The 15749-nt window shown below is 38.3% G+C and overlaps 1 protein-coding gene and 1 pseudogene across 1 annotated transcript in view; one reads left to right on the forward strand and one right to left on the reverse strand.

Moving 5' to 3' along the window:
* LOC124405323 overlaps nt 1-2252 on the reverse strand; it is a 346482-nt gene extending 344230 nt beyond the window's left edge. Inside the window, exon 1 of the mRNA XM_046880139.1 lies at nt 2213-2252. The gene's annotated coding sequence lies outside the window, so the exon portion shown is untranslated. The remainder of the gene's footprint in view (nt 1-2212) is intronic.
* A 3109-nt stretch (nt 2253-5361) lies between these two features.
* LOC124405881 overlaps nt 5362-15749 on the forward strand; it is a 35272-nt pseudogene continuing 24884 nt past the window's right edge.

Consider the following 15749-nt stretch of genomic DNA (forward strand, 5'->3'; position numbering starts at 1 on the left):
TGGTCAATGCGCAAAGCAATGACAGTTTGGTTTTATCACTAGTTTCGCCGTGTCCCATTGCAACGAGGTACTCTTCAATTGATTCTGACCATGACTGAAACTTTGTAGCTGCATTCTGACTCTGAAAGTCAAGAACTGGTGAAAGTTTAACAGAAGATGCGAGTATCTTATCCAGTTCTGTAGCGTGCTTTAACCTCAAAAGTTTCACAGCACACTTTTTCGGTAGTGTCTGCATTCACCCTCAAAACTATTGAATCCACTAACCCCATGACTGCGCCATGTTTCATTATTTTATGTTGAATCTCAATATTTAATTGAATTGATTAATTGATAATGAATTTGTCGATTATTCTGGATGATATAAAATGATATATAAAGATGAAATGACGACACAGTTTTACTTTGAACATATATTGTTAATGCACTGCCTTCCAGGCGAAACCAGAGGTACAGCCACGTACGACTAACCAAACACCTAGATATTACTAAAATCATACACGTTGATTTAAAAATTTTACTAAACATAGTTCGAGTTGTGAAAAAACTGTCGTATAACTTTGAGCTGGACATTCTCCCTTGCTAATCTGCAGAAATTTTTTTTTTTTAATCAGCTGAATAAATGGCCAGCTGAAAGTTATCAAACACTTTTTCCACGATTTGAATGACTTTCGGTGAAATTCTGTACCGAATCGGATAGATCCTAAGGGCAATTCCTTCAATTGCGACTTGCGGTGAATCAAGAATTGTTCGAGACCCAAAACCATGGAACACTTCAAAAGATAGTAAGGAACGAGATTCTGGCCGGACGTCCGATTCACTGACCATCGACCAAATCCGTCCCGTTTCGTGTGAAATACGCTATATAATTCACATCTATCAACATTTTATGCGCCCACCTCAAACTAGTAAAAGATCATTCGTTTGATAGTCCATGTAAAGGGTGTACCATTCTGAAAAAACTAGTCAAATAACCATGAAACTATAAGCAATATAGAAAACAGTTTTACCAAAAAGTTTTATACTGGTTTGAAGGGGACATATTATGACATCATTGATCCGGACACAGAATGCTTAACTTTTGAAAACTCCATCCAGCCCCCATTTTCCTGGGTAGAATTTTTTTTTATAACTTAAGATGGATTAAATATAAGTGAAGTTCTTACATGTGCTTTTCAAGATGTTTTTCAATAGCCCTTCGTGAATAATGCCATTAGTTTTAACAGGATATTACTTTCACAAGTTGAAAGCCGCGATAAAACAGGGACCAATGAAAAAAATTAAACCATTCGAGGTTCGTGATTTAAATATCATGTGATATGATGAAGATATTACAAAAAGTATGAAAATGACCATGAAACGGCATGCCATCTGGATCGCTGTACTTTAACAGAATCTGTACATATGTGCATCGGACAGGCATCGCGATGTGAACGTTTCTACTATGATTGCTATTTTTCTTCAATTCTAGGTAAGATTCCAATTTCAATTACAGGAATCAGGAATCGTGCTGCTGACTTCAGCCAGTACATCCAAGGGAAGCGTACGGAGATGTGTTGAAGTTCACGAAAATGTTCTAAAACATTCATTTTAATCATATTGATGCGATACCTTGCAGCCAAAATTTCACAGTTTTGAGAGGATTAAGATTGAATTTTTGGATACTGCGAATAAGCTCTAATTATAAAACATACAATAGTGGTCCGTAAAAGGTAAATAAAGAACATGTTTGGGTAAATATAAAAAAAGAGAAGAATGGAACGACCAAATAAAATAAAAATCCCGTGAAGTGAATCAAAAAATTCTCACCTGATTATTAAAAAAGTACTGAATCTGCCTCGCCTGCCTTGGATCGGCCAGTCTCAGAACTTTCTGCTCGGATGCTTTTCGAGCTCATGACGCATCATCAAATACATTTTTAATCTTTGTATTTTTAAATTTACATGACTTGAAAACTGATGCACCGATCAAACACAAAATCTTATCGGTTCCGCGTGAGAAATACGATTGCATACAAACGTATCCAATGTCCATCTGAAAATGGTCTGAAGTGATTCTCTAGATCTTGAAAATAAAAATTTAGAGAAAACCAAACCTTCCATTTTCGGGGTGATTATAGAAACTTACCTTATTATCTCTCTGCTCCAGAGAATGATTGGGGATGGAAAGAAGGGATTACAACAAGGAGCGTTTTGTATCAAAGTCACGTACTTGCGGAATCTGCTAAAAGGACAGCAACTAAGCTGCTGCTTGATGCTCACTTCCAGACTCTCCACAATCCAGCCATCGTTCCATGGATGCTCTGAATCACAAGATTGGAAAAAACTCAATCTCCTGATTTATTCGCCGTTGCACGGTTTCCAAGACTCAGAACAAACTTTTTTAATTTGAGTATTAGCAACAGCCATTAAAAGAAAGCTCAAATGTATACATTCAAAGTCTGGATAAAGCTTAAAATTTTTTGCCTCATGGGAAAAATCACTTTCTACTTGACGAAATGGTGGCTCGGCGGGCGTCCCAGAAGTTGCATCATCCCTGATTAAATTGATAGTGCCATAATATGTCCCTCTGTAAACTATGAAACCGTTAGGTATATGAAATGAAGGTATTCGACTCTTCTATTCGAAATTGGATCTGCTAGATACGAAAACACAGGGTACATGTCATATAGTGATTGTAAGATATAATAAAGTTAAAAAAATTCAAATCGCCGATATCTTATTTACTTTTCACGTAGGGGGAAGGAACTGAGTAATTGAATTGTGCAGAGAGGAGACCCCAACGTTTGTGACGTTGTTGAATTCTAAATATTTTCATTCACATGAAACGTATGGGCAGGGTAGAGATCTCTATTGGGTAGTAATGTGAAGGTAAATGAAATTCGAAAAACGTCTCAATTAAAGCTTTGCTGGCCGCGTGAAATATCGCTGTTAATTCAAACAAATTATACTTACAAAGCAGATGTCAATCTCGGTAGAATGAAGTAGGTACATAATACATTAAATCGGAAATTAACTCTCTCCCTGCTTACTTGAGAAAAACTGTCGGCATTACATTTCCTCAAACACAGTCGTTCCCCTACCAGTAATGAAAACTTGGCGAAAAAAGCATCTCGAAAGATTTTCGCTCTCTTCTCACTCGCTTAAAACCAGACAACGCTTAAAACCAGACAAGTAATAAGACTCATAGATAGTTCTATTTGTCAACTCTATCTGTGATTGTGTTTGAAAGTTTCTTCATGGTTACGTTTTTCAGCTAAAGTTGGTACAAAGTTCTGTAATATCAGTAGCGGAGCGTGAGTACATCGAACGGATCGGTGTATTTATTGTTCGTGGAGTGCTATTCTGGCGCTGGCATTGTTAACTTATCTTTTTTCCCATCTTCACTATGATGACTCGTGCGTGGATGCATAGCTAGGTGGCTTCGATTCAAGTGTAAGCACCCCAGGCAGGCGATCGTAATCTCCGGTTTATCCATGACGCAGCATTAGATATTGGAATTAAGAGCAAACAAGTTCAAATTACGGCACGATGACACCAACACAATGCCCACATGGTAATAAATTTCAAAATACCCAAGGTGAGTGTACCAGTTCAACCTGAATTCGAAATAAACATTCGTCTGTCATCATAGAATCAAGCTTGGGGGAACACAGTCAAGAGGTATGCTGACGCAGAAAGGTATATAGACGATCCTGACAAAAATTTTCGTAAACTCGCATCTTGCCAGAAGAGCCATAAGGTGAAATTCGCAAACCGTGAAAATTCGATTGGATTCTCCTATAAGCCGATGAAAGACGTGCCAAAGAAGCTTACAGATGCTGAACAACAATGAGGTCGTCAGCTGTCAGTTGTCAGGTTAAAGCAATGTCATCGGAGAATTCTCTCTTGAGTGCTAGGATCGTGAAGTAGGGAGCGCAAAACAACAGAATCAAACAAGACTCACGTGCTGGGATTCGAAAAATCACCGAAACCTCCCATATAAGGGATGTGCAGCTGTTTGGAATCATTTCGAAGTCGTTCCAAGGGTCACGAAGGGGATCGATATAATGAACGAGCTAATATTCCGGACCCCATTGTGGATATATTTGTTGACAGCAGGATCCATGATGTATGCACTAATTGCCGTGAAAAACGAAGCTCCAGTTTCACTGTACGCAGGACATATTTGGTGGAAAGGAAATGTTTCCTCACGAATCATTACCGCTATACCGCTATAGCACTATCCTAGACCACCTACTGAACATACTTCACGTGTGTTATAGAAGCGACACTGCACAAACACCAATGATGTGGTACAATAGCCTGTTGGAGCTATTAAACTTTATTCCTTACCTTAACTGCTTCCTACCCAAACGGCTTCAATACTGTACGTAGATATTTTTGGTGAAGTATTTTATTGCCTCGTAATTGCCAATACTTCTTTGCTCAGAAATATGTATTAGAGGCTGAAACTCACCTATTTTTCAGGGGAATGCCTAATCATTGTTAGCTCATGTTGAAGAATTTTCAGAATATTTTAAGCAACACACCTTCGACATCATAGCCATATTTGAATTTTAGTTGAAGTTACATATTCTGGAATTGCATATTATGCTTCAGGGCTTCAATCTCGAGTGATGTCAGAAAAATTAAGTGGAGCTGTAGCTTGACATGTTTCATTAGCTCTAAAATACTAAGAATGCCTCTTGAAACGCACCCCTTCAAGAAACACAGTGCGTTTGCGCCAACACTTGCTTAATTTGTAGATGAGCTGAGCACGGCGGGAGAATTTTGCCGAATCGACAGTAATCACTGTCTACCCAGGTATTTAGGAGCCCACGAGCAACGTGATAACCGATGGTTTCGGTTAACTCGTATATAGAGAGGGTAGAGCTGATGTCGGGGATGCGCTCGGCGTAAGGAAAATCAGTGAGATTATCGACATCTCACGATCTGTGATTACCAGTTCGGTAGGAAAATGTAGTTCAAATAATTTATTAAAAAACGATTATCACAACGATCTTTATTCGCTGTTACAGAACAAATAAATTTTGGGAAATCATCACAAAATCAACCAAATCAGAGCACCTGCGAGCGAAACAAAGTTTGATGGAAACAATTTTATAACAGATACAGACACGATGGGAAGAGTTTTTCCTAGAAATCGAGTACCCCCACCAGGTGCGTGCTCTGCACTAACTGACTTTGTCTCTTTCTTTTCGGCATGCGATGCTCTGAATAAGAACAGTCGCTCGAACAAGTGTCTACTTGTTTACGTCTCCCATGTAAACACGTTCTCAATCGCACGTGGATACTGTTTTGTGTAGTGAATTGTTTTGTGTTGATATTTATGTTATTTATATTAACGAATTAACTGAATAAAATGTATGAAATGAAGATCATTGGGAATATAACAGATGTTGGTACGGATATAGATATTTGCAATAACAATAAAATTACAGAAATCGTAAAGAAACGCAAGATCTGAGACTGTGGCGTACAAGTAGATGAAAGTGAAATATAATCTGTACTTCAAAGCAGTAATTCTACCAAAGAACCGGTAGTGACCAAACATAATCGGTTTACGTTTGAAGAGAAACAGAAAATCTTGGAAGAGACAAAAAACTTGACCTCTCAAGAAATATGTGTCAAATACAGCATGAAAATGCAAATGGAAACTAAACCAGGATGTGATAGAGAATGCTACCAAAAGGAGCAATACAGATACATTGAAAAAAGTTCCTAAAATGGACGAACTCGACGCTGAGTTGCTTACGTGGCTTGCTGATTGTTGCCGCAAAAGCATTCGAGTTTCTGGGCCAATGTTATGTCGATAAGCAGTCACTATCAACTCTAGGATTGGCGGATCAAAGAACTTTAAAAAACTTTAAAGTCACGGATGGTTAGAAAAATGGAAAAAATGAAACCACATGAAAAATTTGAAAATCATAGGTAAGCGAAATTATTGATCTGAAATACATAAATAAAGAGCTATGATGCTTATTCAAAATTGTATGACATTACGATATTTGTATTGTGTTTTTCAAAGGGGAAAAACTGTCAGTGGATGGGAAAACAGTTAATTTCTATATAGTGTAATTTGCCGAGTTAGTGACTGCGATAAAACTCGAAAGAGCACAAATCTTTTATATGGATGGGAGTGGATTGATATACAAAGGTATCCCCAATATTTGTTCCAGCAGATCATACGCAAGCTCCAGGTGGAAAACAACAGTTAGAAGGGCGTGCCATAGCAACGTGTTGCAATGCTGATTGCTCTTACACGTTGACTGTAATCTTGATTGGAAAATCAAATAATCCGCGCTATATGAGAAATGTTAACAAAAATGAATCGCATGCATGGTACCGTAGTCAGATGAACACGCGGATGAATTTGGAAATTTTTGAAGAATGGTTCAAGAATGTTTTTGTGCCTAACTGTCCTCTATTCTAAGAATCTACGAATGATAGCGATACTTCTAGTCGACAATTGTAGATCCCATCGGTATATTAAAATCAAGTAAACCGAAATCCAACTTTTTCCTGCCAAACGTCACCTCTCTTATTCGGCCTATGGATCAGGGTATTGTACAAACGGTAAAATTATACTATGAAATCGACCTCGTAAATGCAGGTATTTAAGCTCTAGATGCGAATCATCGGGTGATCGAGTTTCTGAAGACCGTTGACTTATACAAAATTTTCTGGATTGGTTATGCATGGAAGAAAGTCAAATCCGCTACGATTCATAGATGCTGGAGTAATGTATGGCCAAAAAAATGAGAGATGCGTCAACTGAAACAGATGAGGGCACACCGACTATTGATAATCTTGATATTTCCTTGGGTACTGAGGTCACCTTCACACCATTTTTTGCAAACAACCGTAACGTAAATGATTTACTCAATCTTTAAAAAAAAGGTTAGAGGTTATGAAGCGGTGGATGCAGCTAGAGTATTGAAGTGGATTCTCGTTATGCCCTCATCCGGTATATTAAAACGTATCATTTTTGTGCACGTATGTATCGAATTAAACAATAGTCTTCGTGGAAATATTAATCGCGTAATGTTTCATTTCATGTATTTAGAAGAAGAAACTAAAGACTTCTATTTCTCCAAGACTTCGTCTTCAATGGAATAATTCGACTCCCTTCAATATATTCAACCTCTAGTTCAATGCGTAATGGATCAAAATGACTCTCAACTGGACGAAAATAATTATGACCATTTGCCTGAATGGCTATTGTCGTTGGCTATTTTGTACGAAAATCTTTAAATATACACATATTTGTTCTATACGGAAATAAAATTCTTATTCGTGTGTTCTATCAATAAGAAGTATTGATTCAGTATTTTATAGCAAAATTTCTTCATGGTTAAAGAATAATGAATTGAACAGAAATGTGCATTACAATGTTCATTTCATTTTACTCTTCTGAGCTCTCTTAGGCTGGGTGTTTTTATTCAGAGGATCGCAGGCGAATAACTCGAGCTCGGAGTTCGAGTCGGAGTGGGGCAATTGCTCAAGCGAAAAACTGGGGAAGTTTTCTTATTGCGGGCGTTCTTATTGGGAGGTTGGGCTATAATTTGATCACTGGATTCGAAGGACTGTGTTTGATAACAATCAAGCCTAAACTTTACTCACTTCATCAATTGAGGATTGCATAATTAAATTTGCTCAAATTACAAACTAAAACTGCCTGAATTTAAAAGTTTCTCGTGAAAAATTACAAATTCATAAATTATAAAGTATTGTGATTGGGGAGGTGATTTGTGCTGCTGAAACAGAATGATCGAATTCATCAATTTAATTCAAGTCACAAACCGTTATAACTTTATTGGAAAAAAATAGATCAAGAAGAAAGCATTCTACAGCGTAAAGAGAGTAGTTAATCGTGAATCCATTCAATATTTCCTAGCTCAATTTGATGGCATGCCGAAGAACGTGGTTCCATTTGGCAAGGATTTCAATATTGGCCGTTGTCGAATGATTGCAATCCTGTTAATTAAATGAGTACCAAACACCGCAATTACTTCCACTGTTTGGACTAGAGGTGGTGTACGGTCATCTGGTCCACAGCCAAAGTCTTTCCTACAGACCATACATTTAAAGGCTTGCATGCAAGACATCGTGGATTGCAGACTTCGTGGACGGCGGACTACTACATCTTATCCGTGTAAACAACTTGTAGATAATTTGAAAAACAAGCGAAGAATATAACTCCCTTGCTATGTTTTTAAACCTATTCGTCTCATGAAATGATAAATTATTATTTTTTTTCTTAGCACTTGGAACATCTTGAGCATATAACACACCATATTTCAACATCCCGAAAATTCGCCAAAATTACCATAAATTCTGTGTTTTTGTGTGAAAAAAATTCAGATTAAACAAATAATATTTGGAGATTTTTCGGAACGTTGAAAGATAGTGTTTTGTTTGTTCAAGATGTTTAAAGTGCTAAAAAAAATCTCCCCATCTTTGGCCGATATCAGAATAATCGAAACAATAATAATTACTGTCTGTACCCACAATACCCGACATTTTATGTCCCCAGAACCCAATGTTGGTTGTACCGCTAACTTTTCTTACCATCAGGTGAGGACTTACCATTGACGCTTTGGCGTGATTCACTAATTATCCTGAACTCAAGTGAACAATGACAAAAGATAACCTTTCGGCGCCAGACGTTTCAGTGTCAATTTTTAGAAAAAAAGTAAAGTTACGATACGATAATAGTAATTAGAGAACCCGTTGTATGGCTGGCTAGGCTCAGGTATTCACACGAACTGGTAGATTGGCGGTATTCAAGGCAGCTAACGATAATTAAGGGAATAAAGACATAAACCCAAGTCAGGAAAACTTAATAGGTTAATCAGTCGCATATTGTCGATTAAATTCATAAGTGTTAAATCATTTAAGTTTGTTACAAGAGGTAGCAATAAATAATTAGCCCACAAAAATAGTTCGCAAGATTTTTAATGGAATAAAATTGAATGGTAGCTTCAACGTAGGTGATAGTTAACAAAGAGAATTAGTCGTCGGACGGAATGAGCGATATAATGCAAAGGGTACTTGAAACGACACGTCACTGGACGACGAGATTTTATCCAAAATTCGAAGTACGACGCTACGATAATTTATTAGTTTGTTAATTTGAAGTGAGAATGAAGCTTTGTTGAAAATCGGTAGTTGACAGAATTGAGGATAGCTCAGAACGGTTGTGACAAGAGAATAACACAGAATTTACTATAGACAATAACTAAAAAGACAGTTTGAGGTCGATTAATAGTTTACAGAAATCGGTAGCTTAGACGAGAGAATATTATTTACAGTATATCGTGAAAGATATTTTTCGAGAGTATTATTGCTAGATAATCGGAATGATAATGTGCAACAGTCAAAAATACGAGGTAAAACTGACAAAGAAATTCTGATTCATAATTAAGGAGAGAATATAAAAGTATGAGAGTGAGAGGTTTAGAGAAGGGTTCGCAAGATCAAGAAATACACTAATACACACCTGATTACGGTAAACAAAACTTAAATTAGTAAAGAAATACGATATTACATGAAACATGAAAAACATAACAGGTAATGAGTAATACAAAATCCATAAGAAACGGTAGAAGAGTACAGTAGTATTCAGCGGTTTAATCTACGCTCGGATGTACTCCAAGGAACTCGATTTCCGATACAAAATCATTCGCAATAGCAAATAAAATTTAAAAAGCAGTACGATACCACAACCAGTGAAATTTGATTAGCACTACTAGCACAGAAAAATAAGAAGGCGAAAAGATAGCAATTGCAAAATACGGTAGAACTTATATATAGGATAGAATTACAAGAAAATCAGAGAGAACCAAAGATACGCGAGATATTTATTCGGTAGCTATAAAGTCCCTCAACAATAATATTTTTTACAAAATTAATTGATCAACGAAACCGTGCAGTCACACAACGGCTTACTGCAGTAACTCAGAGCCAAGAACCATGATTCACGGAGAAACTGGTATCACACGATGCAACCAAGAAAAAAAATAAATGATATACGAGAGGAAATCAAAATTGTGGGCAACTTCGTAACAGTACGATACAAAGGCAAAAGCCTCACCTTTGCCGATGACTCAGGCACGCCGACACTGATTTTGAATTAAATATAACTTATTGATAGCAAGAGAAGAGGAAAGGTGAGAGAAAAGATAATCGGGAGAGCTAAACGATAGTACAAACGATAGGAAAAGGAAGAAGGAAAGGAAAATTAGCTAAAGGAAATCTAGGCTAATAAGAGTGAGGTGGTAGCGATGCTGTCTCTTGGTGGGATCGAGCGTAGAATAGGCAGAGTTCAGAGTCCAAATCACCGATCTCGCCGTTGTCGTCAAGTGATTCTTCTTCCTGTTGATTGATTATTTCTTCCCCACCATATTGGATCATCTCTCTGGTGGCGAATATTGGTTAGAATTTCGTCACGCGTTTTCGAAGATTACCGCTAGATGTTGCGTAACGTTCCGCCCGTGATTTTGTCGTTGACATCCTCCCGTACGAGTGTTCAGTCGCTGCACCTTACTGTTCAGGTTGCTTATCGTTGGGGACCCTTCAACAACGGTATGTACGTAGGATGCCTCCTGGTCAAAGTTACAGAATGGAGAGCGACGGCTTACGGCAACTCAGTGTTCGCTTCCATTGGTTTCGTCGTATAGGCAGTGGTCATCTATGTACCCGTGATATATCAAGGAGACCATGCAGTCGCAATGAAGGTTAACAACACCCTTACCGATAGGGACTCAGTATCGGTTCTGAGTCTTCAGTAAGATTTCTTGATGGTGGTAACAAACTGGATCGTCTCCACGGTATCTGGGAAAGCGGGCGGCTGGCTTCTTCTCGAGAAGCGGTTACTCGGCTGTCGGGAGAATTTCATATCTCTGTACGCCAGCAGTTGAGGTGTACGTGAGGTTTAAGTAGACGCAAGCCCAGGTGTTTCAGAAGCACATCAGGGGTAGCCACATCAGGCAATCGCTAGATAAGGTCATCGGGAGCAGAGAACGGTAGTCATCGTTAGTTCTTGATCCCTTGGTGGTTGGAATCGTTGTCGTGCTGGTACCTTGTTTGTTTGCGCCGGAGCGCGAAATTATAGAATTTACAAAGAAAAGCATTAGTTACCAGTAGTTATTATCTATTTTGTATCGAGTTCGCTTGGAGTACTCCGCAAGGGACGCATTTTACGGGACCTTACTTCAGCTGTGTGCCCTTGTGACGGGTCCTTCTAAAATGCCACGTTACAAGGTATTAATTATACTTAGCAGTTCGCCGTACGATTTTTGCTCATTCTTTTTGTTATTTTTATTTTTCGAGGTACGGTTTATACGAAAAAGACGGAACCGACGAACTGATAAACGTCGACGAGATTAGCGACGGATCATGGCGAAGGGCAAGAGGCGTCAAGGTTGCGGAGGTCATCGCAGGTTACCGCATCGAGAGATACCAAGGCAGAGGAGATTCCCGCCGTGCCCCTCAACCACTGCAACAGCTGATCGCGAAATTCGGAGAAGACAACTGCCTAGTAGTCCAGTCGAATTACACATAAAATGGAGTGACTTCTGATCTGGAATAACTGATGTTAACCGATTTTTTTTTAAGTAGATTAAACCCCCAGAGACATACCATAAAAAGTTCTGACAAAGTTAGGTCCGGGTTTGGCCATGAAAAATGCTCAAACAATTGAAAAGTCACCTTTCGTAGATAAAACATCTACGCCGGCAGTCTGTAAAATCAGGCCGGACGGCGCAGTGGGAGGGCTTGAGGCTTCGCGCACGGAGCCCTACTCGTCGCTTACTTGACGAACGAATGATTCCATGAAAAATAATCGCAGGATAAAATTTTTTTTTTGATACTATGCTGTTTTTTCTCAATAATTTTAACATGCAATTGAATTGTCGATATTTATGATGATTCACTTTTTTTATACTTGAGTCATGTGCGTTGGAAATATTACACACACACACACAGATGCGCGCGCGCGTACAAAATAAGAAAGGCAGAACCTCAAAAAAATACCTGAAGATGGCTGGTATCTGCCTGGCCGTAACGCCGTACAAATAAATGAAAAGTTCCACGCATGACCTTCTTCGACAAAATCATTCTACTTGAGAAAATTCCTGGTCACGAATATTCCAACCATAGAAAGTTTCGACACTCTGTGTCGTTACGCGATCGCTAGAAGAAGATTTTTGTAGGCTTTTGTAAGAGTTCCGTTACTGCAAACGCCTAATGAGTGAAAAGATCACGGAGAATTTTGCATTGTGGAGATCTTCTGTTTGTTTCAGCTGAGAGGCGGTAAGTGCCAATAAATATCTTGTGGTCAAGATCACAAGATCACTTCTCGCGGTTGAATTTTGGAGTGATTTCGTAAAGTAGTTCTGGCAGGTGGTTTTGCGTGGCAAACAGTAGTTAAGCTCCAGAATTTCGTTACCGCTTTTCGACGTGTGGTCATAGTTAGGTTTTTTTTTGTTTTCAAATCGCGAGTCTAAATTCCGACTTCGGGCATTATTTGATTTTTATTTTGTTGGTATCGAGACCTAATTGTGTCTCAGGGTTAGTTCTTGGAACGAATCGTGAGTAATCTCTCGTGTAATTTAGGGAACCGTGTTATTTTGAATTGTGTTTAATTGTCTTCGTTAGTTAGCTATTAGGTTGATTTTAAGATTATGCGAGTATTGACACGAAGCAAAAAGTCTTACGTTAATCTGTAGTCCGATTTAAGGTCATCAGTGGCGTCTGCTACGCAGGTTAAATAGATGGTAATAGACGACACCAGTGGCCTTGAATCGGTCAGAATCTACCTCATGAGGTGTACATAAATTCAGGAATACCTCGGTCGGTATCAAGTTCTTCTGATTTGTTCAAAATAAAGTTATTTACAACATAAACGATACGAAGAACCGGGTGATACCAACCAAAGACTGGAATAATTAATACACAACTGTCATTTTTGTTTTTCATGCAACAAGTTGTCTATCGCGTACTGCCAAACTTACTCCCTCTCCCTCTCCCTTGGTACGAGTGGTGTGTGCTTGGGTTTGATACGAGTGTAGCTTCGGGTGTTATCGTTTTTGTCACCGTCTGCTAATAGCTCGAGATTGCCGCAGAGTGAGTGATATCAATTGGTATGGGGCTTCTATGTGTATTCTCGCGAGCAATTCTTGTTAACGTTCTCTGAATAGTAGTGATATTTTGAACAATTCCTTGGGTCTCCGGCACAAGTTATCACGCTTATTGCTTGAATTCGTGTTACCACGTACAGTGTTGACTAACTCACCTGCAAATAGTCGCCGTGACTAATCGGATCATCATCACGTTATGTAGAACGTATGTGTGTGTGTGTGTCATACCAACTTTCAAACCTATCACTTAGCAGGAAAAGGCAGCAAAACTACATACTTCCCGATTTGCTTAAAATTTGAATTCATAATAAAGCTCCATAAAGCAAGTGATGTTCATTCGGTTCCAATCAATTACGTTCCGTATGTGTGCAGGTATTATCTAAAATCTTTACTTGATCTGCTATTAATTATTGAATAATGTCAATAAGTGCAGTAAACGACTTTGGTGCGACTTAAATGAAATCCATAGGAAATTAAGCAACGAGAACACACCCACAAACATGACACCAGAGCCAGGGCAAGAGGAAAAATCACACTACCTAAAATTGAAACAACAATTGGGCACAGATAGGAAAAAGTGAATGCAAATAACCTATGGAATGAAATACCAGCGCAAATAAAGCGAAAATGTTTTGAGGGGTTCAAAAAAGCATAACAAGATGGATTTTATAACAAGGGAGAACTTATTACCATATTCTGAACAACATCTAAAAAGTAAGCAGCTATGAGAACTGAGTAAGAATATATAAATATGAGAAATGAGTAAGAAGTAGAGGTATAATGAAGACAAGAAATGTACAGGAAATAAATGAAAAAAAAGAATCAAACTGTATAAATAAGTAATTAAGAATAGTTATTATGTAAGCATAAAAAAACACACACATAACGTGTGCAGTTTCCTCGAAGCACTATTTGTGAGAAAGCCTCGTTATTGCGGATGTTTTTGCCTTCGGGCTGAATTTCTAAAGATTTTATTAATATTAAAGAGCCTTTTTATAATTTGAGAATTTTATACAATGAAACAACTGATTCGAGAATGTTCTTTTAGGTAGGTGTTTCACAGACTTGGAAAGAACCTGAGCTGCATTTACGGCGACAAAAGCTTTTCACACTATTGCACCCATTTTTGAAGACAAATATTTCTCAATGCTCCACTCTATTCCAAGAATTTGGGTCTTTTACGCCAGAACTGCATTCTTCTTTAGACTTCAACTTTGAAAGTTTTAGCTGTTGTGCCTACGTCTATTTGCGTTCATCAACGGAACCTACAGAGCCGGGCAAGAAATGGTTTGGCTGTCTATCAGGTTCAAACTCACCAAGTATCGTCTCGGACGCTGAATAATCAGATTCGTTACCACCCACAAAAATTGGCCAAATATTTCACAGTTACACTGAATTGATCGAACTATCCGCTATGATGCCACTCGGCGGTGATGACACACACATTTTGAGCCCAGTCCCATGAGATTTGATGGTGAATTGACGAAATGGCAGCTAATCTGGTTTTCGATTACGAAGAACACCGAAATCTCATTTTGGAGACATTTGTTACCGACCTTTCATGCATGCCCGTAATTTCTTACCGACATTACACGCATCCATTATCGGCATGCGCGTAATATCGGTAACAAATGTCGCCAAAATGAGATTTCGGTGTACTTCGTAATCAAAAACCTGATTAGCTGCCATTTCGTCAATTCACCATCAAATCTCATCGGACTGGGCTCAAAATGTGTGTTTCATCACCGCTGAGTGGCATCATAGCGGATAGTTCGATCAATTCAGTGTAACTGTAAAAATTTGGCCAATTTCTGAGGGTGGTAACGAATCTGTAAATTTTTTTTCAAAATTGTGAAAAAGTAAAAAGACGCTCCACTTTTTGCCAAAATAAGGCATTAACTGCCCAAGTTTTACTCTGATCGCTTGAGCGGTATAGGAGTTTTGCATCCCCGCGTTTTCGAGGTGTACAACGGGTCTTTATATGCACCTTAAGCTAAGTAACTAGTCGCGGCAAATCCACAACTTAAACCAAACCGATGCGCTAATCGCTATCGGCTAAGCTAGACTGTATAAAAAAAATCGACTGTTTTCTTTTCAAAATTCAAGTCGAAAATATCGTTCAAAATAATGAAAAAAAGCTGCTGTCTAAGTTTCAGGTCTTAATATTAAGACTTGAAGGTGCCTCAGCGAGATTTTCTATTTCCCATTTAAATAACATGGGAAAAATTTGTTTCAATTTCCGGAATTTTGTAACTCGTCAACACGTTTGTATACTGATGAGACCAGAACGTATTTTTGTAGGGAACTCAAGGCTCTACAAACGGTTTGTCATCATTTTATGATAAACCTACTCTTTCAAAAGTTATTTAAGGTCGAAAGTCAAAAAAGGAACTTCGATAACTTTTGAAAGAGAAAAAAGTTTTTGCGGAAAAAGAGTCTACCAAGAGGGGACAAAGATAGACCACATGGTCAGCGATGCACAAATGATAACAGACCCTTCCGTAGAGCCTAGAATTTCCTTCAAAAATACGTCCTGGTCTTATCAGTATACCAACGCAATGCCGAATTATGAGATACCGAACATGAAAAAAAAAATTCTGATGTTATT

The sequence above is a fragment of the Diprion similis genome, chromosome 4 (genome assembly GCF_021155765.1).
Source record: "Diprion similis isolate iyDipSimi1 chromosome 4, iyDipSimi1.1, whole genome shotgun sequence".
Lineage (NCBI taxonomy): Eukaryota > Metazoa > Arthropoda > Insecta > Hymenoptera > Diprionidae > Diprion > Diprion similis.